The sequence below is a fragment of the Mustela erminea genome, chromosome 19 (assembly GCF_009829155.1).
Source record: "Mustela erminea isolate mMusErm1 chromosome 19, mMusErm1.Pri, whole genome shotgun sequence".
Lineage (NCBI taxonomy): Eukaryota > Metazoa > Chordata > Mammalia > Carnivora > Mustelidae > Mustela > Mustela erminea.
The window spans coordinates 29,215,043-29,242,375 of NC_045632.1; the positions used below are offsets into that span (position 1 = coordinate 29,215,043).

The following is a 27,333-nucleotide window of genomic DNA, read 5'->3' on the forward strand; positions in this document are numbered from 1 at the left end:
TGGGTTAGGGTCACAGATGAAGTGGAGGTACCCCATGGCCTGCCTTCCTCCTGGAGCAGGTGGCTGGAGCAGGACCGTGTCCAACCTGCACCACACCCCTCCCCAGTCTGAACCAGGAGGTTGGATACATCAGATCCATTTAACCCCAGAATGCTTTGTTTAAACGGCACCTTACATGAAACACCAATATAAAATATGGAGCCACATGAAATTCTCATGGTCCTGCTTCTGAGAGGCCAAAATCACAAGTTTATACAATTCAACCTCATGGGAAAGAGATGAGAGCTTTGAAGCTGGGTCCCCAGCCTTTCAGTGTTTTTCCATCCCTACAACACCCCTCCCTCGCACACATATTCACAGAATCCTCGTGTAGAAATCTCTGGATGAAATGATCTCCGAGTCCTAAAATTCTGAGTTCCTGAATTGAGCATTAATGTGGGACTCTTGGCACCGAAACACGTGCACCAGATCCACGTGACGGCACCTGCTGCATCTGGGTGTCAAAGGCAATCCCAGGTCCCCGGGGCCTGCTGCAGCATCTTCTATGTGGCTTGTGTCCCGAGGCATCGATTCCACCCCCAACTGGATGAGAAATTGCAGCGCGTTCTCCCTGCATGGCTCTTCCATGCATCTCTGTCAGTGCTGGTTTACATTCTGGGATGGAACTAATTTGTTTCCCGTTTGCTCCTGGCTGCAAACTTCAGGCAGCTCAGCTTTGCTGCCCTGTGCTTGCAACATGGTCACCGCCTGCCTGGGGCTTGCTCCCCCCCCCCGCCCCCACCCGCTTGCTGTCCCCATCCCCAGCTAACCACATCTGAGAGCAAGGAGGATTAGCAGGCTCAGTGTGATGGGGTGCTGGCAGTTGTAGCGGACACTCCTGCTACTGTTGAGCGCTGGGGGGGGATGGAGGGGGAGTGGAGGTTCTGATGGCGCGTGAATGGAGGCGGGGCCGGGGGGGGGAGTTGTTAGAGGAGGGGGGGAGCCCATCTTCAGTGTGCAGCTTACCTACCACCCGGCTCAGAACACCCCCACTCTGACAGCAAGCAAGCACGAAGAATCAAGGAGAGGCTGCTGATTGCATTAATATTTTACTGAGGATCAAGCCCCGAGCAATGCGCTAACTGGGGTTCATGCATTCCAGGCTCTCCTGTTCACTAGCCCAGCAGCCTATGGACTCTCATTCTTATACCCATCTTGCGGATGGAGGAACCAGGACCCAAAGGGGGAAATAACATCACCCATTAGAACTCTAGCTTCCAAATCTGTGTGCACCTCGAGGATTTATGTCCTGAACAACGGCTTCTCTGGCTCTTGAGGCTTCTAGGCAGCTCCTGGAAAGTCAGCATCTTCCAGAGTATACCTAGCATCTAGCCTGAAAATGGTGGGGATGCAGTCTGGATTTCTGGAAACCTGAGCTGAGAGATGCCTTTGGGGGGCGGGGGTGGGGGTAGATTGGAGACGGCTGAGACACTTGCAGTCCTCTGGATGGAGCCACGTGGCAGGTTTTAATTTTAAAATGACAAACTGGGAAGACACTTCCTCAGGCTTCCCCAAATGCCTGCCCATTGGCGGACAAGAGGGCCAGTTTTCTCCTTGATGTTCTTCTCCTCCATAGAGTAAGTAACTTCAGCTCTAAGAATATTTATTTTTCATCACCACCCCCCCCCCCCCCGCCACCACCAAGGGACTCTTTACAACCTATTTTCATGATGAGGACGAAAAAAGTGGAACCTCTAACGGTTTTCAACTTTTTTTTTTTCAGGAGTGGCCCGCAACACATCTGGTTAGTATTTTCGAAAGCGGAGCATATACATATTCTATGATCTGACAATTTCACTCCTGGGTAAATAACGAATAGAAAATAAGCACATGTGTCCATCCCAGACGAACGTTCAGAGCAGGACTTACGGCCCCAAACTGGAGGCAATGCAAAGGCCCAGGGTTCCCAGGAGCAGTGATAGTCTGATCACACAGTTGCGTTGAATACACAGCAGTGAGAAGGGACAGATCCAGCGGCACCCAAGGACGCGGAAGAGTGTCACACGCATTAGATTCACAGAGCAGAAGTCAGATAGGAAAAAAGTACATCTTGCCTGATTTGAGGCTTACGAAGTTCAAAAACAGGCGAAAACTAACATCTAGAGTTAGAAGTCAAGATCATTTTGCCCTGGGCTGGTGGGAGGAGGTGCAAAGGGGCTTCTGGGCGCTGGCTTCACTGGGGCATTCCCCCTGTGCTCTGCCCCCCTTCCGTATATGTTGTACTTAAATAAAAAGCTTACCTGAAAGGAAAAAAGAAAAAAAGGTTGTGACCTTCAGATGTCCTTGAACCTTATATTCCTGCCCTGCTCACCAGGGATGCAGTGGGGTAGGACTGGGACAGGCTTTGTTGTTTTCCTTCAGAGCTCCTACTTCAGTAGCCAATCCCTTACCTGCTAGGTCAGCATTAAATGGAAGAGGCCCACCAATTGGTGAGTGGAAAGTGGGTTCTAGAAGTAACTAGGGAGTCTTGACCAGTGTTTTAAAAGACAAAATGTACTATCATATTACATAAAATAACCTCAGTATCAGACTGTGAAACAGGCAGTAAGGGTAAGGATAATGTGATGACATGAAATATATATATTTTTTAATTCTGGTAGTCTTAACATACATGCAATATTAGATTCAGGTGTATAACATAGTAGGCATCACTTCCAGGTAACATCCAGTGCTCAGGACGGCAGTGCCCTCCTTCATCCTTATCTCTGATTTCCCCCACTCACTGCCCCTCTGGTAACCAGGTTTGCCCTCCAGTTAAAAGACTGTTTTGGGGGGCACCTGTGTGGCTCAGGCAGTTAAGCGTCTGCCTTCGGCTCTGGTCATGGTCCCAGGGTCCTGGGATGGAGCCCCACATCAGGCTCTCTGCTCAACAGGGAGCCTGCTTCTCCTTCTCCCTCAGCCCCTCTCCCCTGCTGGTGCCCTCTCTCTCTCTCTCTGTCAAATCAATCAATTGATCAATCAATCTTTTGAAAATAAAGGAAGTCTGTCTTTTTGGTTGGCTCTTTTTTCTCTGTTCATTTGTTTCGTTCCTTAAATTCCACAAATGAGATAAAATGGCTTTTAAAAAAATTACCTACATTCCATTGGTATGTACTGAACTGACATGTTGATATGTAATTTTTTTTTTTTTTTTTTTACTGTGAGTTTTGGTTAAAAAGTTGAAAGTTTGTCAGTTCCCTCCAGGGGCAGCAGGTCACAGGTTTACCACTGGGAGTCATACCACTTGGGCTCTTATTCTTTCAAGCCCAGGGGTGGGGTGTCCTGCCACATGATTTTCCTCTTACCTGTCTGAGGAACCCAGGTGATGCTAGGTGCTCATCCCTGAGGAGATTAGAGCAGTGTGACTGTGTACCTGAGCCATCCAGGAGAATGATTGGCTCCTCTCCGTGGTGTCCTGGGTCTTGATAATGCCCAGGGTCCACTTGGAAGTCCCAGATTTGTCCCCACATTCTGAGACCTTCTGGAAAGCTTTTGTTTCGTTCGGTTTGGTTTCCTTCTGGAAAACACAACCCTGAAGGGCACCCTGTGGGACAGCTCTCAGGTTCTCCACTGTCTTCACTGCAGATGCTGTGAAACCCAAAGAGCAGGTTGTGGTCCCTGCAAAGTCATCCTACTGCCCAGGCTGGGAGTGCCTTTCCTCAGCAGGTGGCCCCCAGTGGGGCTGAGGCCAGGTTCCTGACCTTGGTGGTCCCAGCCCCGCCTCAGTATGGTCTTGCTTGGACTTTGGGCTAGTGTAGACACTGTCGCTTTCCCACACTCACAGGGAACAGACGTTCTTGATGCCTGTACCCCGATCCTCATGGCCCACCTGTGTCCCCTGCCATGTACATGCAACCATGTGGGTTTTTTTTCTTTACCGTCCAAGGGCTTTCTTTGGCGGAGAACTTGCTTAGCCCCATGAGCAGGGGCAACCAGACATATGGGGGAGTTATGAACTTGGGAAAATTTCCAATCCATGGGAAATAGTTGTCTGCAGATAAGTGCCTGGCCTCCTGTTCCCCAGGGGGTTGCTTCTGAGGTGGCGCTATGTGGTCTCTCAGAACATCCCCTGTGGAATGCCTCCCAGTTACCATGGTGGTAATCTGCTCACTGATGTACCTTTAATCATCTTTTTTCTGTTCCCTGCCTTGCCTTCTCCTCTACACTTCATCTGTGCTTCTTGGGACCATGTCTCAGGTCAACCTCCTCCACCAAGACCTTTTCTCAGGGCTTACTTATGGGGGCACACAAATGACTCTCTAATTTGTTTCTTTCTTATGTCAGTGATTCACTCTTTGGCTCCATCTGGTAACTCCAAGAGTCCAGGGATCGCTGTCCTCTTTACGGATGTGTTCTGAATTCTTGGATCAGTGCCAGACTGATAGCTGACGCTCAATAAGAAATTTTGGGGTATTGAAGAAGATACGCAGACATAGGAGTTCAAGATCTAGGAAGCATCAAGGGACTCACAAACTCTTTTACCCAGGGGCTCCGGGGTAGCTCAGTAGGTTAAGCCTTTGTTGGTTTTGGCTTTGGTCATGATCTTATGGTTTGTGAGGTCGAGCCATGTGTCGGACTCTGCATTCAGTGGGAGAGTCTGTTGGAAGATTCTCTCCTTCTGCCTCTCCTCCCACTTGCACACACACTCCATTTCTCTCTCTCTTTCAAATAAATAAATAAATCTTAAAAAAAAAAAAAAAAAAAAAAAGCTGTTTTAGACCAAAGGGAACGGGTGTCATGTCAATGGAGGCTCTGCTCTGACGTCATAGTAGTTCACATAATGGTCATTGTCATAACATCACAGACAGAACACCGTTCCCCTTGATGGTGAAACTTCACAGAAGCAGAGCTTCTCTGTCTTGTCTCTGTGGTGACCCCAGGACCTAGTGTTAAGTCAGGTACATAGAAAGTGCTCAATAAATATTTGCTGAACAAACAAATAATAAATAAGTGAATTTAAGCATGTTCCCCTATTTCACAGTGGGCAAGTGTTGAGCTTTGCATTTGGTTTAATTTGACTTCAGAGCCCAAGTTCTTTGGCCACACCAAGCTATTGCTCCAAATCACATCCACATCCCTTCTGCCTTCTCGTCTTTGTCCCCACCGACTGCAAGGTTCTTCTCCCAGCTATCAGCTGAAAATGTTTATTATTTTATAATATAGACAAAACCTTATAACTGGGTTCTATATATGTCTAAAAGCTTGCCTGAGCAGAGTGGTCCTAGCCAGAAGCTGGCTGCAAAATGAATCCCATGACCTTGGCTATCTTGACTTTGGTTTTTAAAAGCCTCCATGGAACCATTAAACTCCACCAAACTCTGAACATGGGATATCTGACAAAGAAAACTGTCTCTTTGGGCAATCTAAAGTCTGATATGCATTCTGCTTTAAGTTGTCCTAAACAAATGGGATGTAGTATGGAAATAGGACAACTATGGCGATCTCACTGGCAAGAGATCCTAGAACATCTCTCTAGGTCTTACACCAGCTGATTCAGTTCACAACTCCCTTGACTGTAAGTAGCTGGGCAATCAAAAGTCTAAGTGAACACTGGCTACCCATAGTTTTGCTCCTCTAGTATCAAGTGAATACTGCCAATGTAACTGGCTGTGGCCAGGGAATATGATGTCACACAGGTAAGCAGGGGTATCTTTCCTAAGGCTACAAGCAGAGCAAATGAGTTGGAAGAGTAAGTTGTGTGTAGTAAGAAGTTGAACAGCATCTTTTCCAATATATGGTACCCTGTTCTTGATTTGGCTTTCAGGGACTAATATAGCCAGAGTAATGCCTCTACCTAATAAGGTGAGACACTTCATGGAGGCAATGAGAATATTTTGAGGGAATGTGAGGTTGGAATTGGGTAGTTAAAAGTCATTAACCAAAAGGGCTTAAAAGTGTGATGAAAAACCAAAAGAGTACAGAAGAGGGAGAAGACCAACCTGAGGTAGCCCTTGGAGTGGGTATAGATGTGGCCCTAAGGTTCATTCAGAAGCAAATGAAGGAAGTGATGATATTCCATATCCTCACACCTTGCACATTGGGATGTCCCCAACTCTCAGGTGAATCCTGGGTACCAGAAGATCTCTTCTTGTCTGGTTTTCCGGGAAGACCTGAGATTGGCTCTCTTCATGTCCCCATCCCCATCAAAACTCACCATTCTCTCTGAGTTTTGGTTGCTGTTCCACAGAGGTGATACTTACATCTGAATGGAGTCCAGAGGATTTAAAATCAGTACAGAAGCCAGAAAAACATCAATCATTTAGGTGCTTTCCTCCATTGCCTGTCTTATCCCAGTCTAAGACCCCCTTTAAAGAAAGGAATTAGAGACATGGAAAAGAGAACCTATGCTTCTCCCCCATCCTCTCTTCAAAAGCCACGAATACACCACTTCCATCTGCACTCAGACTCTTACACACACATAGGACTCCACCTCCCAAACCCATGTGATATCTTGCACACACACCCACCCACAAACACACTTCCCCGTTGAACCAGTATCTTCAGACCCACTCTGTTATCTGTGCTTGGCAGTTGAGCTGTGCAAATGACATCAATGGGCACCCTTGCCTTCAGGCTTCCGGGTTGGTTTGGCCAAACAGAAACTGGCAGGACATCAGACAATTTCTAAAAGCTTCCAAATCAGCAGAAGTAGGGGCCTAGAACCGGAGGTGACCCTGAAAATCAGAAGACTTTTGAAGAAGGACGTAGAACATCCATAGCCTGACTCAGTCTTACCTAGATTATAAGAAGCAGAGGGACCTTAACAATATCTATGTTTCAGTTTCAACTGGCAATCCATCTATCTATGTAATGAAATTGGCTAAGACCCATGCTGGATGTTTCTTCTTTAGGTTTATGTGTTTTTCTCAGAAACATTTTTTTAAATGATAAAAGATTGGTGGACAGGGAATGGCTACATTATTTCTGGAAAGCCTTTGCGTATGTGTGTGTGCATCTGGGTGGTAATGACCTGATTACCTCCTTCCATGGCCTCCCTGGTTACTGGACTATGTGTGCCTTTGGTCTAAAACTGGACCACTGTCTCCCTTTGCACAGAGCTGTGTGGCCAACTGTCCTGTGCTTATGAGCAACCTCACTGCCAACAGTACCTTGTACACATTGGTCCACCAAATAACCATGGAGGATGCCGAGCATCATTATCCTTTAGGAATATCACTAAGGGGAAATTTTTATGGAGAGTGCTTTGGTCATCACAGCATTGATAATGGACTCTCACCTGCCACTTAGGTTTTTAAAGTCTCCATGTCCACTGCTATACTTGTCTAGACACTGACTGCATTGTACAACCTGGAAGAAACTAAATCAAGGAGGGAGCTACCCAGAAGGAGAAGTTCACCTTTTTGGAGCCCTACTCTATGTCAGAGACTGTGTGAAGGTTTGTTGTTAATCCTAATAATGACACAATGCACCGGGTATTGGCAAAATCCCTGTTCTATAGAGAGAAGCTGAGGTTCAGAGAGGTTTGCAACTTGTGTAAGATCACCCACATTAGGCCAGGATCTGAACACAGATCCAACTAGCATCAAAGCCGATAGAAATGTCTGCTGCTGATGCAAGCAAGACTTTGGTGTCAGTGGCTAGTGACAACGTGTCAAATTGCTACAAATGCTTTGTGACAGAAATAGAGATGCCGGGTCCTATGGTTAGGGTAGTAGTTAGGGTCCTCCAACCCTGACTGAATACTTTATTAACAGCTCAGGAAAATGTGGCTGGTGTTTGACCCCAATCATGATGAAATAGTGTGAGACCCAGATAAAAATATGAAAGCTATTTTTAAAAAAAGCTTTTTAAAAAAATATTTTTAAAATTTTAAAATTTTAAATTTTAAAAAATAAATTAAAAAAATTTTTTTTAATTTAAAAATTTTTTTTAAGAATATGAAGCTATTTTTAAAAATTCTGAGAGTACCATTCCTCTGCTCAAAGTTATCCGTGGCATCAGTTTCCTATTGCTGCTGTAACAAATTACCACCAAGTAACTTTAAACCATACAAATTCATGATTTTACAATTCTGGAGTCAGATATCCAACGTGGTGCCACTGAGCTAACATCAAGGTGTTGGCAGGGCTATTCTTCCTGCCTTCCCTGCCTCCTTGCCTTTTCTGGCTTTTAGAGGCCGCTCGAATCCGTTGGCTCATGGCCCTTGCCTTCATCATCCAAGCCAGCAAGGTCACATCTCTCTGACCCTTATTCTTCTGACATGTTTCTCTGTGCCCACAGCTGGGAAGTCTTCTTTTAAGGACTGGAATGATTGGATTGGGCTCACCTGAATAATCTAGGATAATCTCCCCATATCAAGCTCTATGCCATTAATCCCACAGCAAAGTTCTTTGTTGCCTGACAAGGTAACATTTACAGGTTCTGGAGATTAGGGCATGGGTTTTGGGAGCCATTTTTTATCTGCCACAAATAAAACCCCTAGAAATGTGACCTTACCTGTTCCTAACTTAGTTGTATTATCTCTACATCATGTGCTCTCAGACACAGAGCCACCCCCCAGGCTTTACTCAGGTCCTTGGGGCAGGCTCACACTCACAGACCCTCCACCTTGCCTTTCCCCACCCACCCCTCAGGAAGCGGGGAAAGGAGGGAAGGGGGAAAGAAAAAAAGAGGGGAAGGAAGAAAGGAGAAAAAAGAAAAGGATGATAGAGAGATCTCTGCTCTCTAGAGTAGATTTTCTGACATTTCCTTAGTCAATACAATGGTAAAGTAGCCACAGCAATGGCAGAAGTAACTTAACACAGGTTATTTTGTGAACTCCTTAAGATCTGATTTAATAAACTTGGGCCAGTCACATTGCTCCTGAACTCATTTGCCTGATAAGCAAAATCTTATTGCTGAGAAAAGTAGATGTAAAGCCACCTTGGCTGACATTAACAAATTCTAACAGGCATAAGAATGTTGAGAACCCACCAATTTTTGTTTGAAAGTGGGCTTGGATTTAAAAAAAAAAAAAATTAGCACAGAGAAAAGAATATGTTGAAGCCCAGCTACTCTGGGTCACAAAACAGCTCACCAGAGCAGAAGTTATGCTACTTGATAAAACTAACACAACATTGGACCTTATTGATGTTGGTATGGCCCTTGGCAGTAGCATTACAAAAATCTGTCCAGACAAAACAAAGAAGTACGCCGCTCTGGCAGAAGAGCTAACTTCCTTGTGGAAACTGAGGAACATCAAAGTCAAGGCAGTCATCCTCTTGGCAATGGGAGTGTTGTCCTCTGCACAAATCACACATCTGTGGTGTGGGATCCAGCGCATGGTTGGGATTTGTATAGGAAAGAGTGCTTGCTTTCGCTTATCCTTCATTCATTGCTCATTTTGGAAATAACACCCCGATTTTTCATGGAGTGCCAACTCTCTACTACTCACAGTCATTGCTGGGGAGAACTGACTCCACCCCTAGCTCAGAAATTAGCCCACAACCCAAGATGGGTCAATGGAAATTCTGCCTCTTCCTGACCACCAACATTTGGTCCGGTAGTGGACATGTGTCATAGTTGGGGCCAATGAGGCTCCTTCCCTTGGAGTTTCACAGAAACTAATTGGAAAGATGCACTGTCTTTCCAGAAACTTGCTTAAGTCATAGACGTATGTGACAGAGATGGGGACACTTTGTTCAATGACATAGGGAAATAGCTTTCACCAACCCTGCCTGAGAACTTTGTTATCAGCTCAGAAAAATGTGGCTGATTTTTGACCCCCCCAATCAGGGTTAAATAGAGTGTGACCCAGATTAAAATTTGCAGCTTCTTTGAAAAAAAAAAAATCTGATAATACCATTCCTCTGCTCAAAGCCTTCAGTGATTTTTCCCAAGTATGCATCAGTTTCCTATTGCTGCTATAATAAATTACCACAAACTAAATGTAAACCATTCAAATTCATTATTTAACTGTTCTGGAGTCAGAAGTCTGGCATGAAGATATGGATGGGATCTGGGTTATCATGTGGGGAAAATCTCACTGAAAACCAAAGCCAGCAAGGAACAAAGAAGAGCCAAGAGATGGAGGAAGGGTCCTGGTGGAAGAGTTGAAGCCATGGTGCCCTATGGAATTCACAGGAACATGAGCTAATCCATTGCTCTTGGGCGTATAATCTACACGGTGCTGACTTCGGAAGTCCCTAAGTACAGGTGACCTCACATAGCTCTGAGCCCAGATACCCTCCCATTCCTCAGATTGGAAAACTGAGTTGCCTAGGAACTTCCTTCACCACCTGCCTCACAGAACTTGTGTCTCTGGTGGTCTGAACTGCTGTGTCTCTATTCAAGCTTGAGTCTCTGCTGGGTTGGTCCTCCTTCCCCAACTCCTCCACTATGTAAACAGTTTCTCAGTCCTTCAGGCCCAATGGGGAGACTTCAGCATGAAGTCTTATCTCCCGGCCCAGTCACCGATCACTCTCGACTTGTCACCTGACAGCTCCCACAACCCTCACGAGGAGACCGTGCAAATTATTTGATGCCTGCCCATCTCCCTTTCTGTACTGTGAGCTCCTTGAGGACAGGTACCATGAATGGTTCATCTCTGATCCCGCAGTTCGCAGACAGCCTGGCCCAGTGGTCAGACAGTGGACAGTATTAGGACAGACACCAAGGAGTAGTCAAAGTTCTGTGAGGCCTTGCAAAGTTCTATTTAGAGGTTTGAACTCTTTCATGAGAGCAACAGGGAGATCCATTGAGGGGTTAAAGCAGCGGGGAGGCAGGAAATTTCTGGCATGCTGACATGAACTTCTGTTTTGCTCCTGAGAGGAAGATCCATCCCTGAGCCCTGAGCCCTACTCTTGGTTCTGTTTCTGACTTTCTGAGTTTTCTCCTTAGGACCTGCTGATCCCTCCACTCAACCCCCGTGGGGCTACGGAGTATGTGTCTCCTTACCCAAGCACCAGCAGCCTCTTGAATCTCTGGGTCACACCTATGGTTCATACCCCAGCCTGGGACCCCCTGCGGTAGCATTTTGACCTCCTTCTATTTGCAGACTTCACCTGGAAAATATCCAGAGAGTGCCTCCACCCTCTGACCCTGTGTTTTACCGGATCACTTCTTACTGGCTGGAGGTAGTCAAATTGCTCTTGATCTCATGCTAGGAGGCCATTGATGTTTCTGCGATTCTGTGGGGGTGCCTTTCTCAACTCAAACCATCTGCTGCAAAGCTTATTTGGGAAAGGTGTGATTTTTGAAAGGCACATTCATTTACGGTTGCTGTACCCTGTCACTACGTTAGGTCATGAGGCCAAACCCAGAAGAGGAACAAGGATGCTCGGCAGGAGGGGAGTAAGTTGGGGAGCAACTGTGACTCAAGAATTCATCTCAGATCCATGCACATCCAACAGTCCATCCTTTGTCAGCAGGGGAAAATCAGCGCGATTGGAAACCACGATTTTCCAATACGCGCCAATTCAGAGATATGCAGACATGTTACCTGGACAAAGGAATGGACTTCTTCCTTCTTATTCAAGATATCGGTTCTTTCACAGTTGTCTCAAAAGGACCTTGGCAAAGGTTCAGTTCCCTGGATGAGAAGTGAGTGTTTCATTTTTCAGGGGAACACCTACTTTTCAAGTAGACAGAGCTTGGATATCTATCATACCTAATTATTTAATTAGATCACACACATTTGTTTAAATACATACTTGAACGTGTTTTCTGATCATACTTGGTTATATAACTGGGCTAACAATGACACCCCACAGTCCTTTGATATGAGGGCAGAGGAAATGAATGAAAATTGGGAAGCCGCCCAAAGAGAAAACAATCCATGAGAGTTCATAGTGGTGGGGCATGAGGTAGGGGAAGGACAGGGATTACTTTTGGAGGTTCAACTTCTCAAGCGCAGAATCAAAACCGTTCAAGTTGGCTATATGGAATCCACCATGAACTGAAGTCAAAAGGAAATTCACTGGTCTGGATTTCTGTCGATCCTGAATCAAGGGCACGGAGCTGATATTGATGGGCGGAAAGTCTCACCTGAGATGAGGGAGGGTCTCTTGTGCTACAAAAGTTGAGAAGCATCATTATAAAAACCTGAAATTGAAGAGGGCATAAAAAGACAGACTTGCCCCAATCTTAGAGTGACACCCCCTCCCCTTTTAGAACTATCATTATAAAAACTTTCCCCCTGTCCTTCCTTGCCCAAGAGCCGCAACCTGTGATTTCATGGGCTGGCATTTCTGTTTGGCTTCACACAAGGGTCAAACAGCCTCCTCTGTCTGCAAGTGTCCTTGGGCGCAGTCCCAGGTGCTGCTGGGGGCAGCCGTGTATGTGGGCAGGAACAGCGGTGCTGAGGGGCTCTGGGTGGGGCAACACCAGCGTCCTTCCATCCAGGATTTCCATCCCAGAAGCCTGATTGCCCAAGACTGTATGCTAAAATGATAACATTTCTCCTCCTGAGGCTCTTGGAAAAGGACTACCCTCTTGAGAATCCTTTTATTTTATTTGGGAAGGGCAGAGGGAGAGAATCTTTAAGCAGACTCAACCACTGAGCGCTGAGCCCATGCGAACCTCCATCCCACGACCCACTAGATCACGACCTGAGGCCAAACCGAGAGTAGAGCGCTTCACTGACTGAGCCATCAGGCCCCCGAGAATCCGTTCAAAGACACAATCTCTTTCCTAGTGTTTCTAGCTAAGGACTAGCAGTGGCCATGGTTAGGGACATCGATTGGAACCATTCCTTCTCTGACATTTGAACTGAAATTCCGTCTCGCGATGGCGAGATTTCCCAGGGCATCCACGTTTCTAAAGAGTAGCCTATCAAGGCGGAGCTGGAGGCTTGCCACCGGTACCCCTTTGCTGCGTGATGCCGGGCAAGTTGCCGTGAGTCTCTGAGCCTCGCTTTCTCTGCCTATAAATAGCCGCAGGGAGGCAGCGTCTTTGATCTGGCCTCCAGGGAGGCCGATTTCGCTCTGCAGAGGGGAGGGGAAAGGAGGATGGGGTAGGACGACGATGCCATTCCCAGGACCGCACCTCGACGCCAGTCGGTGGGAGCGCGCCCCACTTCGCCCCCAGATCCTGAGAACCTGCTGGAGGTGGCAGGCGCGCGGAATCCAAGTGATTTATCCACCGGGAAGGAAATGAATTGGTGGGCGGCAGGAAGGACCATACCCTGGGTGGGTGACACAGAGACTGGGAAGAAATTCTCCCCTTACCCCCCCACCCCCATCCCCAAAGCGACGCGGCTCAGGGTGGCCCGGAAGCTGCTTTGGTTCATGATGTCATAAAAGACGTGGGTAGCCCGCTCCCCGCTGCCTGTCACACGCCGGGCTTTGAACGAGGGGCCGTGATGGATAAGGGGGCCCCTCAACTCGCTTTTATCCGCAGACGGATGTCAGGACCGCGTGCCCACCCCGCCGGGCTTTCATTTTCCCTCCTGCTTTCCCCGCGCCTTTAATCAAGGCCTCGAAGGTAATTGCTCTGTGGACAAACAGCTCGCGGCCTGGTGTGCAACTAACAATTAGTTTAGGGGCTGTGATCTATAAATTTTGAGGAGAGGGAAAGAGGATTTGGTGCACTTGGGCTATCGTTTCTAATGAAGAAAAATAACACACCGGAAGGGATCCCGAGTGTTAGCAAAGCAACTTAATATCATCTGGTCGTGATTTGTAGGGCTCGATAATGCCTTGTGATCTTGGGGAGAGAGAGAAAACGGGGTGGGGAGGGGTGCTCTGTTGCTGGTGGTGTTTCTTAAAAAGAAAAGAAAAAAAAAAAAAAAAGCCCCTGGCTTCGTGTGTATGAGATTTATGACACGCGGGCGACCATCTGTATAAACCCCATGGATCTTCCATCACTGTCCCCGGGCTCTGTAAACGAGGCTGGCCTGAGAGGGACACCATAGGAATGTCGTCCTATTTATTGTTTATAAAAATAAACTGGCTGGCCAGGGATGTATGTGAGGAATTTATATCAAGCAGCTGCACAAGCAAGTGGCCCGGGAGCGGGGGAGCGGAGGAAGTGGGAAGGGGGGGGAAGGTGTGACCCCCAGCACAGAGCAGGCCCTCTCCCATCCGCCAGGGGAGGACCACTTTGGGAGATGAAAGGGAAGGAGGGAGGGAGGAGGCCAGATTCAATATCCAACCAGGTCAAACCCCTCTTCCCTTTGGTGAGACCACGGAGCGGGGGCGCTCGGAAGGCTGGTCTCAGAGGAGCGGGGCTCCCCTCCCAGAGGAAACACTGGTGTGGACCCTGAGGGGCGTCCCTGGGGTCCTCGAGGGGAGCGAGGAGCAAAAGAAGACATTGAACCCAATCAAAGGCTCCCCGATGCGTTGCTGTTTTAAGAGCTGGGTGCCGTCTGGCTTTTGACTAAGGAGCAGCGAGCGTCCAGTGGGAAGGGTAAGAGTGGGTTCCGGCAGCGGGCCCTCTATCTGGGGTGTCGTGGTCTGAGCTCTGTCATGTGCATGTGAGGTGGGCTGTGTCAGGGCTGCTCAGACCCGAAGGGACCATCTGCTCTCCTTAGATCCGTCTCTGGGCCCAACTGACAAGAACAAGGCTAAGAGGCAGATGTTGACAGAATGTCATAGTCGGACGGTTCCTGAAGGGGAACCCCATGGATCCTCTTGAGGAAACAGAGACCCAGGTGGAGGGAGACTTATCCATCCTGCCAAGTGCTTGGAGTGAGGCTGGGATTAGACCTTAGGTCTCCCAGCTCTCACAGACAGGATTCTGCTCCGTTAGCCGCGCATCCAGTCCTGGGCCATTTGTCCATTCCCTGCTGCCTCTCTGTTCCCTAGAGTCTATTTTCCAGACTAAAGCCAGGGTAATCTTTTAAAGATGTTAGTCCAGTCCCCTATCAAAAACCATTCTGTGACTTCCAAAAACACCTGAAGTGATAGTCAGATACCAGATGGCCTGGCCCCAGCCCGTGTCCCCAAACTTCTCATCTGAACTCTTGCTGGCACCCATTAGCCCTAGAAACAATGGCCTTTGTTCTGCTCCTTGACCAAGCCAAACTCCAACCTCAGGGCCTTTGCACTTGCTGTTCTCTCCTTCTGGAGTCCTCTTGCCCAGAAGCTTACCATTTCTGAATTCATGTTGCCCTTCAATGCTGCTTAAATGTCACCTCCTCAGAGAGGGCTCCCCTTCTCTACTATTTTATTTATTTATTTTTTTCTGACTACCCATTTAAAAATAGCATCCTTCTTCCACAAGTCACTCTTGAGTTCACTAATCAGCTATACTGTTTTTTTTTTCTTTAGAGCACTTATCATGATCTGAAATAAAATAATTATGGTCTTTCTTTGTTCCCCATTTGTCTATCTTAAGAGAGCAAGGCCTTTCTTATCTTGTTATCTTCTGTTTTGCCATTTGTAGAATTGCTCCTGGTATGACATAGGCGTTCATTCATTCATTCACTTACTCAACTAGATTTACTGCATTCACTTGTAACTGATGGTCTCATGGAATCTAGTTTCTAGTGAAGAAGGTAAAAGAATAAATTAATGGTAGGACACCTGTCTCAGGATTGTGGCAAATACGAAGTGTTAGACAATTACAGTAGTTTATGAATGTGAAGTTCTGAGCCCAATGCCTGTTCTTCGGTACCTGCTTTATAAACACTAAAGTGTCACACTAACTCTGTCCTCGAGATTCTTAGGTGAACCTGCCTTAATGAATTTATAGTTAAATACAAGAGACTAATGAGCTTGAAGACAAATTACTTGAGAAGGAGCTACTATCTCTTCAGACAGGTTAACTGAGGCTGTGGGCCAGTTGATAAGATCGTTGAGCCTGCTTGTTGAGAAGAGCATCATGCCTGACCGGGGTTAGGGGGGACGACCCCTTCAGTCCCCTGCCAGCCCAGCCCTGCTCTCCCTGCTCCATGAGCGAACACCCAATTAGCCAGGCCTTCAATAAATAGACCGCCAAAGGGGGGAAATGGCATTCAGTTAAACCACCAACACTCGCTTACCTGCTAACCATGTGCATTTACAAATGTTTTTCCACATGGTCTTTGAAATAGGACTTCTCAACTTTGAGGGGGAGAGGAGAAGAATTTTTAAAATTGTGTATACACAAGCTTGGGGTTTTGTTGTTTGTTTGGTTGGTTGGTTTTGTTTTCATTTTCGCTGGGAGAAAGAATCATAATTTTTAATGCCCAGGGTTGCCAGTGAATTCTGTGTCTCAACATAAGTTCACCGAGTTAAGTTGTCAACACTTAGAGTTGTTTGGGAATTGTGAATCTCTTTCCTGATTTCTTTAAAAATGTACTTTCCCACTAATTTGGGGTGACATTTGTAACATACTAAATTTGGGTAATATTATACAGTTTGCTTATTCAATAATTATCTATTAAGCCTGACCCTACTAGGGCCAAGAATTATCCTACATACAGCCAAGACATCAAGGCCAAGATGAGGAAAGGTCCTGTTCTGAGAAGGTTACCTTCTAGGGGTACAAGGAGAGTAGATAATAAGCAAATAAATGAATATATATGACAGCTCCTTTTGTTGGTGAGTGCTCTGGAGAAATAAGACTGATTATAATAGAGAAGAAAGAGGGCATTGCTTTATACTGGATGGAGAGGGCAAGTCTCTATGTTGAGATGGTGTTTGAGCCAACTTGAATGACAAGATAGAACAAAGAGCCAAAGGAGGAGTGACTCAGACATTTTAAGCAGAGGAAACTGCTTGTGCAAAGGTCCTGAGGCAGATACAGGGTTAATAAGTTTTAAGGTTGGCAAACAGGTAACATGGCTCCAGAGGAATGAATAGAGTGAGAGTGACATGAATTGAGGTGGAAGTGGAGGCTCTTGTAGAGCCTGGTAAATCTTGATTTGAATTTTAGATTTGATTTTAGTGTTAGGAGAAACCACTGGATGTGATTACCAAGACCACAGAGTTTCCCACAGCATTAGGTACTTCTGAGAATAATTTCTATATGTTCATGTATTTGGCAAGAGAATAGCAACACAGCTATTGTTTCTTTAAGAAAAAAATGTTGACTTTCATGTTCCCAGTTGAGTTCCCAGCCTATTTACAAGCCCTACAGTTGAAAGATACTATAGCCAAGTATGCTGAGAAGTTGAAAGACCACCTTTTTTCTTTTTAAATAATTTTTTTTTAATTAAATATTTTAAATAAAATATTTTTTATTACAAAGCAAAAAAATTTTAGCTCTTCATTGTTTTAAATCTCTCCATTATAGATGTGGGGAGTTGGTGTAATTCCACATAGGCAAATGATCTCAAAGCATTTTTCTCATAATAAAAATTCCATCTTCTGTCCAATGTTAAATGGACCTTCATTTCTAAGAGAAAAAAAACAAGAGTATGCTGAGAGCTCTGTGCTGACATTTATAAAAAGTAATTTAGACATAGGCCAAAAAAATTAGTAGAAAGCATTACATCCCAGGTTGGGTGCCCCAGGAAGCAGACTCAGAGATGGAAATCTGCAGGTAGGAAGTTCATGATGGAAGATTCTTGGGATCAATACTTGTGAAGGAAAGGAATTGGGGCAGGGAGGTGGTGGCTGTGCTGTGTCGATGGTCCCATGATCCCACAGGAAGTCCTAAATATGGGATGGTCATTAAGCATTGTCCTGCGTGGGACTGAAGAAGCCAGGACATTCTCTTGCTGCAAATGACCAACCATTTTATGAAGGCTGCTTCTGTAGGAGGGTGGAACTCAGGCAAGGGGGAGGCATGTTCCGAAGAGGGCTGATAGCTGGGGACTCTGTAGCCAGCACTCTCAACAGCTGTGGAAGCCATCTCCTTCATTTCCAAGGGTATTTCCCATATACTTGGGTCTGAAATGGAAAGCAAAGCATCCCTTTCCCCTGTTCTCCTAATTCCTATCCCCACCCCACAGAGGTAAACATAACTTGCTTGCTTTTAGTTTTCTGAGTGGATTTGAAATGCCCACACAAGATACTCACAATTATATTCCTCAGTCTGTCAATGTCTATCAACTTCCTGATAAGAAAGATGAGGGTCTGGACTCATTCTTCTCATGTTCTCCCCTCAGTGTTGTTATATTATTTAAATTTTTTCTGCTAGGAGGTTTTATAACTGCTACATAACATAGTTGGCTTTCTTAATCTGATAACATCATATTGTATCTCATCTCTTCCCATGTAATTGGAAGGAAATGAACACTTCTTACATACCCCTTCCACTTTCTTTCCCTTCTATCATACCATTATTTTTACATTGTCAAGGTTTATAACACTCATGTGCTATAACTATAATCAATAATCAATATTTTTTTTCTCTCAGGTTGAAACCTAATTAACTGTGGTGGTGCAGGTCTTAGGAGCATGTCTCTATCCCCACCCATGAGACTTCTTCATGTCTCACCCTATTATGGTAGAGACCCCCTAGAGGTGTCCACATCCTTTGGCCCTAATCTGTGAATATGTCACTATATAAGGGGAAAAGAGCCCATTTTGAGATGAGGAGATTATTCTGACAGAGAGCAAGAACAAATCAGACAGAGATCACAAGTAGGCAAAGAGGCAGTCAGGGTTATCAGTTATCTGGGTGGACCCAATGTAATCACAAGGGTCCTTTTAAGATGGAGAGAGAAGTGTCAGCATCAGAAAAGGAAGTGTGATTATGGAAATCTGGGGAGGAAAGGATTCTGGTTCCCTCTATCCTCCTCAATGCTCCAACTGGGGATCTGTATGTTGAACTAACGAAAGACAAATTAACAGGAGAAAAACGAGCAGACGTTTATTCTCATGTGCATCGTGCTCACGCTTGAGAACACCTGGAAATAAGTAACTCTAACCTCTAATTCTGATTAGAATTTGGGGGTCTAAATACCAAACCAAGGGGCGCCTGGGTGGCTCAGTGGGTTAAGCCTCTGCCTTTGGCTCAGGTCATGATCTCAGGGTCCTGGGGTCTGCTCAGCAGAGAGCCTGCTTCCCCCCCTCTCTCTCTGCCTGCCTCTCTGCCTACTTGTGCTCTTTCTCTGTGTCAAATAAATTTAAAAACAAAACAAAACAAAAAACTTTAAATACCAAACCGAGTAGGGGGAAAGGAGGGGAGAAAGGCCACTTAGGAAAGGCAGAAGGCTTTTTGGAAGGATAAGCAGTCCCTTAGGAGAAGAGATGGGTGAAGGGAGAGTTGGTGAGATGTCTATCTGGGTGTGGGTGCCAACTTCTCTCCAAGAGGAGAAGAGTAGAATTGCTCCTGGGGAGGGGGAGGGGATTTATGACCCTTGAGTTCTTTGGGGAGGCTCTTCTTTTAGGCAGATAAGGGACTTCAGGAATTCAGTGCCTTCAGCATGAAATAATTTTTATGCCAAAGTGGCATATTTGGGGATGTCAAATCTGGGTTCTCTTCCAAAGCAGAGGTCAGAAAGTCAGGGAGAGATTTGCACATGCTACACTGATGGTTTTGAAGATACTGGAAGGGGCCATGAACCAAGGAATGCAGGAACCTCCAGGAGCTGGAAAGGCAGGGAAAGGGAGTCTCCCCTAGATTTTCTATTAGAAACCAACTCTGATGATTCTCTGACTAGCACATTAAGAGTGGTTTGGACTTCTGATCTCCAGAACTGTAGGAGGGTAAGTTTTATTATCTTAAGCCAGTAAGTCTTGTCATTTGTTAGAGCAGCATAGGAACATAACACACCTCTCATGATACTCTGCTTTATGCCACCTTTTAGTTTGCTTTTATTTTCACCAAGACTTTTTCTTATATTTTCTTTCTGTTTTTTTTTTCTCATTGACTAAAATAATATTTTTATGCCCTGATTAAGACCATCCAGCTACTTCATCACACTATCTTAAGAATGAGCCTACTTTCATCTTGAAAGCTTACAACCTTGACTTCTAATTCATATTTGGATATATGGTTTCTTAAATCTGCTTCACAAAACGTATCCAGGAGTTTTTCCTCTTTTCAGTCTTCCTTCAGACCCCCGGGTGATTGAATCTGTGTATTTTCTTTCTTCTGTTTCTATTTCCTATATTATATGGTCAAGTACCTTTTGGGAAAAGTTATGTGGGAGAAAATCTTTGAATCCTTTCATGTCTGAAAAAAATGTCTTTATCCCCAACCCTTCCCACACACAGTCATAATTTTTATAGTTTAGTTGAATATAAAATTCTAGGCTCAAAGTAATTTCTTTTTATTATGTTTAGATCATTTGTCTATTTTCTTCCAGGATCCTGTATTGTTTGTCACAAGTTAAATGTGGTTCTGAGTCTCATACTTTATCGATGATTTGTTCTTGCTCTCTGTAGATTTTTTTTTTTTAAGATCTTATTTATTTATTTACAGACAGAGATCACAAGTAGGCAAAGAGGCAGTCAGGGATTGAGAGGGGGAAGCAGGCTCTCCGCTGAGAAGACAGCCTGTTGCAGGGCTCGATCCCAGTACCCTAAGATCAGGACCTGAGCTGAATGCAGAGGCTTTAACCCACTGAGCCACCCAGACGCCCCTGAATTTTGTTTTTGGTTTCTGCTTCGTATTTGGTTTCTGTTCAAAATGAACTTTCAGGTGTAAAACATTTTCTTCTGTAATTTAAAAATTATTTTTAACAGCTTAATTGAGATATAATTCAAATAATACAATTCAATGGCTCTTTTTAAAAAATATATTCACAGAGTTGCACAAACCTCACCACAATTTTAGAAGATTCTCATCATCTCAACAAAACAAAACATGTACCCACTAGCTGTCACTCCCCATCCTCTCTTATTACCCTACCCACACCTCTAACCCTAGGCAATCACTAGACTAATTTATAGCTCTATAAATTTGCCTACTCTGGACATTTCATAGAAATAGAATCAAATATGGATCTTTTGTGCCTCTTTCAATTAGCATAATGCTTCCAAGATCCATTCATGTCTGTTTTCACATGCCTTGGAACTTCTGTGTTGCTAACTTAAATGTATAAAGTTTTCACTCATTTTGTATCTTTTTCTTTTGGGGAGTTGTCTGTAGCCTCAATTTTCAATGCTTCCGTTGACATCTTTGCAATTTTGCTACTTAGATTATATTTTCTGCAACAGAAAATCAAATTCAAATAGCTTAAGCAATCAGCAAATATTTTGTATTATTTTTATTTGAAGAACTCTAAGAGGTGGGACAGGATGAAGGATTGGTTGATGTGCTTATTCCAACGTGCACATCATGAAGTGCATGTTCATGTTCCTTAGATCCTGAAGGATCTAAGTTCCTTTCATCTTTGTTCTGTTATCACCAGTACTAGCTTTATCCTAAAGCAGGTTCACTATATGGCTTCCATGTAGAGGAACCAGATATGTGTGCCTTTTTGTTAATGTCTTTCCAGAGAAGGAGACCTCTAAAGATCTCTAAAAATCTAGACAAACTCTCTTTACATTTCTCTGGACTGAATTTTGTCCCATGTCCATTTCTGACCCAACAAAGGGGAAGAGATAGATCTGAGTAGCTTCCAGTGTTTCTCACTTAGGGCACAGTTGTCATCTAGTCAACATAATTCTTCATTGTAAGCGACTATTCATGCATTTCAGAACATTTATCATCCATGGTATCTGCCCATTAAATGTCCATAAACCCCCCTATATTAATTTTCTACTGCTGCTATAACAAATAACCACAAACTTAATGACTTAAAACAACACAAATTTATTTTCTTATAGTTCTGGAGACTGGAACTCTTAAACTCAAGATATTAGCAGGGCTGTATTTCTCTTTCAAGTTTCAGGGAAGACTCCGTTTTCTTGCCTTTCTCAGCTCCCAGAAACCACCTGTATTCCTTGGCTTATAGTCCCCTCTGCTTATAACTCCCAACATCTTCCTTCCATTGTCACATCTCTTCCTGCTATCCTGACCCTCCTGCCTGCCTCCTGTAAGGACTTGTGATTATTTTAGGCTAATCCAAATAATTCAAGATGATCTCTCCATCTCAAGATCCTTAACTTAATCCCATCTACAAAGCCCCTTTACCATGTAAGATTCACAGGCTCCAAGGATAAGGAAGTTGGCATCTTTGGGGAATCATCCTCAGACCATACATCCATACTCTTTGCCCTACACCTTTTCTTCTAACAACAACAACAACAACAACAAAATGAGTCACATGGGCTCCCTGGGATGAGTGGACGCCTCAACAAAATGGGCGTTCTTTCGGGAAGGGGTAAGGGAGGTAAGGGAGAGATGGGTGCTGAGTAGGGAAGCAAAAGACCTATAAGATTATCAAATGTTTCTTTTCAAAGCACTTTTTCTTATGCCCTGATTGCTTTATTTTCTGAGTGGCCTGTTCTTTTTTAATAGATGTCTTACTACCTTAAGTCTTTCTCAATTTTATTTTGATATCCTTCCTATATTCCCATGTTTCTGTTTTCTCCAGGATGATTTTTTGTTTATGTGTTTATTTGGGGTTGGAAATAACCCTCAATGGGTTCTCCACCTTTTCCTGATCATTAGTTGTTCCTGATCATTCATATGAGTAGTAAATCATGGACTTGGGTGATGTATACAGCAGGTGGCAATGGGTTTCCATTTCAGTTGTAGAGTGCTTCCCCAGCACCATGTTCCTTGAGTGGTACAGCAAGGTGACTTGACCCTTGACACATGGGATGGGAGACTAGGAGGACAGACCAGCTAGTAGGCTGTGCCCTTCCTCTTGTTGAAATAGGCACTAACAGTCATATCAGGAGCCCTAATCCAGGCCTTGGGTGTAAACCATCATTTACTTAGTATGAGAAGAATAGAGAATGGGAAAGGGAAGCCTGGAAGGACTTCAAATCATCACCTTGGGGGCGCCTGGGTGGCTCAGTGGGATAAAGCTTTCTGCCTTCGGCTCAGGTCTTGATCCTGGGGTCCTGGGATTGAGCCCTGCATCGGGCTCTCTGCTCAACAGGGAGCCTGCTTCCTCCTCTCTCTCTGCCTGCCTCTCTGGCTACTTGTGATCTCTGTCTGTCAAATAAATACATAAAATCTTTTTTAAAAAATCACCTTGATTTCTACCCCCTTGTAACATTTCTGCTCTGCCTACCCACAGGCATATCACCTCCAGTGCTTCTAGAGCTCTGTGAATAGGAATGCCCACCATCTTTGTAGATGCCCTCCATGGGTGTTCTAGACTGCAGCTTCACTGCCATGATTTATGCTGTTAGTTTCCCATTCACTTTTCCTATTCCAGAAACTCCTCGGATCCTTTGTTCTACTGATGGATTTCCTTCTGTTCTCAGCCCTCTTTGAGTTTATTAGCATTATTTTATTATTATTCAGTGAGAAAAGGAAGAGAAAAGTATGTGATCCTTCTACTACTTTGGGTTTTTGTGGGGGTTTTTTGTTTTGTAGGTTGTTTTTTGTTTGTTTTTGAGAGAAAGAGCATGTTGGGGGAGGGTCGGGGGATGGGGATAGAGGGGCAGAGGGAGAGGGAGAGAATCTTAAGCAGATTCTGCACTGAGCATGGAGACTGATGGGGCTTGATCTCATGCCCCTGAGATCATGCCCTGAGCCAAAATCAAGAGTTGGAGGCTTAACCAACTGAGCCACCAGGCAATTCCCCACCCCTGACCTCTTCAAACTAGAAATCTACTGGCAGCTTAAAAATAGCATTATATGCTTTGTTCTCAACTGTCAAGATTTCAGGAATCCAGTCTCAGCTCAACCCCTCTGGTCTAACTGTATCTAAAAGAAAATGGAGTGGCTAACACTAGGGCAGGCTAAGTGTGAGATCAGCTTTAGGGCATGAATTCAGGTGGGTGACCCCCTGTAGCCTCCTTGGCTAGCTCAGGATGGCTTCCTGGTAGAGGTGGACTCATTTCTTTCCCTCAAGAGTCACCCCAGTTACCAGAAAACAGTATGTCAGTGTAGAGCAAAAAGAACTTGGCAAGCAGCAGAGAGCAGACCTGTTGAGAGTTACTCTAGGGCCGAAAATTGTAGTAACAATTTTCCTACCACCTTCACAACGAGCCCAGAAGCTGTCTGCCCTTTCAAATTCTGGAAACTCACGGAGCTGGAGCCATCCAATTGCCCTGGGGAAATTCCCTCACATTCCATCTGAGAGTAACAGCCTTTCAGTCTCTTCAGGAGTGATGTGGCTGAGGGAGAACTTCCTGTCCTCATGTGCCCCCTTATCCATTGCCTTGTCTATGGCAGCAGCAGAAGGCAGGCTCTGGGACATCAGGTCTGAGAGCCATGCACAGAAGAAGATGCTGCAGGTCCAAGGATCCAGGGAAGATGAGGAGAAATGGTAAAAGTAGAAGAGTAGGTGAATCTCAGATGGGGGACAGGAGAGCCCCACTGATTCCTTAACACTTCATATTTTTTCTTTCTGGTAATTATCCTTTACAGTAGATTTTATTTCAAATCTGCTAAAATTGTACCAGCAACAAGCCAACATAGACTTCCAACCTTCCCTCCTCCGTTAATTCAAACTTCTCACATTTTGGTCAAGATCTAATGTCATTTTTAGGAAAACACTTTCTTCTTTTGGCATTTACCTGCTATAAGCAGTAGTAATATTAAGTGTTCAGAAGCTAATGCTATGATTATGCATCAGAACTTTCATCAAGTTGTCTAGCATCATATCCAAATGACCCCTCTGGCCTTTATTGTCTTTAGATCTCAGTTGTCACCCTGTTTTGGGAGCCATTGCAGGAATTTACCATCTACTGAAGTAAAATTAGGGGTTCCTTGGCTCTTATTTTATTTTTCCAGGTCATATTCCTGAGACTGCTGGGGTTTCCTCAAACACTGTACACATTGTATCAGAGGAGATGACCCAAGTACCTGGGGACAAGGAGTGGCTACTGGTTGAAGGAGGAGACATGAAATCCAGGAGCATCATGGAGACTGGGTGATGACACTGCTCTGTGGGCTGATGATGAAATCACCCACTCTTTGAGTTCACGTTTCTGCAGTAAAATCTTGAGGAAAAAAAAAAGTTGATAGTATAATGTTTCAGTACTTACAGCTTCTGAGCCCCTACCCTGATCATGAGATGATGTGGTAGGTTGTAAAAAAAAACCAACCACACAAAAAAGCAAACAAACAAAAAACAACCAAACCAAACAAAAAACCCTAGTTCTTCCTTTGCCTGTATTCATACCCCTTTGAATGGGATTTTTTCCACTCTATAATGAAGAGGTAGAATCTATTTTTCTACCCCCTTGAGTCTGAATTAGTGACTCTCTCTGATGAGTAGAGTAGGGGAATTCTCATTAGACTCAAGAGGCATCACAGCTCCTGCTCTTGCTTTCTTCCTGAGGCTTAGAAGAAGGAACTTCAGCCAACCTACTGAAGAGTGAGAATAAAGGGAACAGAGATGGGCCATTCCAGCTGAGGATTCCTAGACAGATCAGCTCCCACCCAACTGACCCATGGATGGTACAGCAAGAGGAATCACTCCAGTGAAATATAGCAGAAGAACCACTAATCAGAACCCAATCCAGGTTGCTGGCCCACAAACTCATAGGCAAAAGTGGCTGTTTCAAAGAGTGTCTGAGTGGCTTGGTCGGTTAAGCAGCTGGCTCTTGATTTCGGCTCTTGATGATCTCAGGGTCATGAGATTAAGCCTGGTGTGGGGCTTTGTGCTCAGCAGGGAGTCTGCTTGAGGATTCTCTCTCTCTCTCTCTGCCCCTCCCCCAATAAAGAAATAAATCTTTTTTTTAAATGGTTGTTTTAAGCCACAAGTTTTCAGGGGAATAGGCAATAGGTAAATTGATGCAGACATTTCTATCTTTCTAATCTGCCTCAGTCTTGACAAGCTAGGTTATACTGCAGTCACAAACAGTTCTATAGTTTTAGCGGCTTACAATATAAAATTTAATGTCTTGTACTTGTCCCTTTGGGGTCAGCCAGAGCTTTGTTCCCTTTCTCCATATTCTGGGATGTAGGCTGATACGTCAAGTATTGCTGGGTGTCATAGCAGAGAAAACAGATCTCTGAAGATACTTTTATTTGCAGATCATTTCTCTAGATTGGAAGAGACACACATCATTTGTCCTCACAGCTTACTGGTGGGAACTAATCATGAGGCTTCACTCAACCCCAGGAGGCCAAGAAGCACAGTCCTAAGACGTACAGAAGAGGTGAAGAAGAAGACACATTTACTGAGCCCCATTAATGACTACTTATAAGTCAACCCAGTAAGAGGGGGGGAAATGGCGGATGGTTCCATTACCCAAAAGAAATGGGAGAAGCTACAGGCAGTGTGCTCTCTATAGTATATGGTCAATATATTGAACACAGTTTAATCTTTTATCCACTTGAGAATTTCTAACCAGAGACTCAATTTTTTTTTTCCTTTCTTAGTTTGTGTCCAAGTTGTGTGACCTAGTACTGAGCAATGTTGTGTCTTAGAGATAAATTGAGTCTCACTAAAACCAGTTATATTTCAAGGTTGAAGGTAATACTCTTCTGGAGGAAAAGGGGTGGAGTCCTTCTTCAGAGCTCATAAGGGGAGATGATCCCTTTGAAGATTTCACTTCAAAAAAGTGGGTGTTAAGATCCTTTGAATAAAGAAAGGGCAACGTATTCAGGACCCCTCTCACTCTAGAGTTATTTTCTTCTTATTCTCACCTTCACTTAATAAACTTTCACTTCACATAAATAAGTAATAATAATAATACTCTCTGGAAGCAACCAGAATGCACGGTAAGATGGACCCACACTTTATGAAAGCACTTTTACGTCTTCTATATATGTCACTTCTTAGGACCTAAATAGACAGCATAACATTCTCAAGAAGGCTTCTTCTGTTTGATAGAAATCCTGGGGCGCCTGGGTGGCTCAGTCAAGCGTCTGCATTGGGCTCAGGTCATGGTCCTGGGGTCCTGAGATCCAGTTTTACATCAGACTCTCCACTCACTGGGGAGTCTGCTTTTCTCCCTCTGCCTGCCCCTTCCCCTGCTTGTGCTCTCCTTCTCTCTCTCTTACAAAAAAAAAAAAAAAAAAAAAAAAAAAAAGAAAGAAAGAAAGAAAGAAAAGAAATCCTAACATTTCTAACTTTTCCTTTCCCAAATTATTGTTCCTCTTAACCCTTATTATACCAACTCAGGGATAAGAGTACATACAATTAGTACCATTGTCTGGGAAGGGTAGGAGTTCATAGTCACACAATTGTAATTGCACAAATCGAACGTATACCCAGGTCTCTAGAAGCTCACTCTTATTCTATTTGTAGAAGACTCGGTTAGTTACCTTAATGTCATTCTGCTCAAGGGACAGGAAAATATTTGTTCCTAAATTGTTTTCTATAATTAGAGGGAAAAGTTCTGAGGACTTTCTTTTGCAGGTTTTAGACCATGTTGATAGATTTATCTAGTTGCTCACTTATCCATGATTTGACCAAAAGAGCACTGTACAGAGAGATGAATTCATTTCAGCATTAGTGCATTTACTGAGCACCTAGTA

The 27,333-nt window shown here is 44.5% G+C and overlaps 2 long non-coding RNA genes across 3 annotated transcripts in view; one reads left to right on the plus strand and one right to left on the minus strand.

Annotated features, from left to right (window-relative positions):
• Positions 1–1,081: 1,081 nt before the first annotated feature.
• Positions 1,082–13,219, minus strand: LOC116579796. 2 transcript variants are annotated; one of them, XR_004281428.1, is made up of 3 exons: positions 13,003–13,219; positions 11,909–12,028; positions 1,082–2,279 (listed from the first exon to the last, which is right to left on the minus strand). It is a non-coding gene; the product is annotated as an uncharacterized LOC116579796 (long non-coding RNA). The 2 variants fall into 2 exon arrangements; XR_004281427.1 differs by lacking the exon at positions 1,082–2,279 and having other exon boundaries at positions 11,619–12,028.
• Positions 13,220–13,315: 96 nt separating this feature from the next.
• LOC116579965 overlaps positions 13,316–27,333 on the plus strand; it is a 49,776-nt gene continuing 35,758 nt past the window's right edge. The window contains exon 1 of the long non-coding RNA XR_004281483.1: positions 13,316–13,440. This is a non-coding gene — a long non-coding RNA (uncharacterized LOC116579965). The remainder of the gene's footprint in view (positions 13,441–27,333) is intronic.